A 1230-nucleotide genomic window follows, 5' to 3' on the forward strand; every position below is an offset into this window, starting at 1 on the left:
AAGTACAATAACTTTTACCATTTTAATTTGTTTTAATAGTATATTGACAGTATTGTTTTCTTTCAAAAATCCACTTAATTTTCTTTACCCTATTATTAAAATGGTAATTGACAAAAACAAACTACATTGTCACCAGAAGAGCAATACAAAATGTACAAGTGATATATTAAAATCATCTTTCCAGCTTGAATTTCAATGATGCATTGGGGCAACGATTTTGTGAGAAACATCTTCACCCTTAAATAAAGATTTTCTTAATTCCTTACCTGTGTGCTAATTAGATATCACCTTGTTTTCACATTAAACAGACTTCCACATGAGAAAGCAGCAAGGATGCAGTGGCGTTAATGTTTCCTGGTGTCAACCTGTATTATTTCAGTAGACATTGAAATGAGGATGCATCTTGCTGCCTTTCCAATGAAGCAAGTTTAATTTAGTAATAGGTGAAAAACCATCCTTACAAAGGTGTTAATCAGAGACTTGGCTTTGTGGACACTTTTCAGAGAACAAATTTGTTAGCATAAAAATAAAGCCAGAAAATGAAGAGCTGTTTAATCACTCGATTGGATTTTTCTGCCAGCATATTTTTTTTCTCTGCAACCCACTGCTAAATTGTGCTTCCTAGCTGTTTTTTATAAAATCACTGAATCAAATCTAACTCTGATTACATCAGAGAAGGCCATGTACCCTACACCATAAGAGGAGGTTTGAAATTTTGACTTGTCTACTTAAATATCACCAAAATCTGATCACAAGGTAAATTACGTCCCTGGGTGGGATTGAACCACCAACCTTTTGGTTAATAGCCAAACACACTAACCGATTGCGCCACAGAGACACTTTGCAAAAGTTCATACTGACAAAGGCTAATAAGCATTCATCTAAAACGTTTCCTAGAAAAACTTTAAAAAGTCAATAATCTGGAGAGTTTTTGTAAGATGTTTCTTCCATCAACCAACGAAGAAACACATTGGTACTTTCCCATGATGAGTGAGTGCTTCAGGATCTCTTGCACTTACATGTGCAGCAGAGTACAGCAATGGAAGCATGCTGGGCCCATAACCCAGAGGTAGGCAGATTGAAACTATCCTCTGCTATATGCATTTTTTTGTTTGTTAATTAAAGTAATCCAAAACTGGGATTGATATTTTGGCTCTTTTATTTTTACTTAAAGTACAATAACTTTTACCATTTTAATTTGTTTTAATAGTATATTGACAGTATTGTTTT

The 1230-nt window shown here is 34.1% G+C and overlaps 1 non-coding gene across 1 annotated transcript; it reads right to left on the reverse strand.

Moving 5' to 3' along the window:
* Positions 1–764: 764 nt before the first annotated feature.
* TRNAN-AUU (transfer RNA asparagine (anticodon AUU)) lies at positions 765–838 on the reverse strand. The gene has a single exon. It is a non-coding gene; the product is annotated as a tRNA-Asn (tRNA).
* Positions 839–1230: the final 392 nt, after the last annotated feature.

The sequence above is a fragment of the Pseudophryne corroboree genome, unplaced genomic scaffold (assembly GCF_028390025.1).
Source record: "Pseudophryne corroboree isolate aPseCor3 unplaced genomic scaffold, aPseCor3.hap2 scaffold_621, whole genome shotgun sequence".
In the NCBI taxonomy this organism is placed as follows: domain Eukaryota; kingdom Metazoa; phylum Chordata; class Amphibia; order Anura; family Myobatrachidae; genus Pseudophryne; species Pseudophryne corroboree.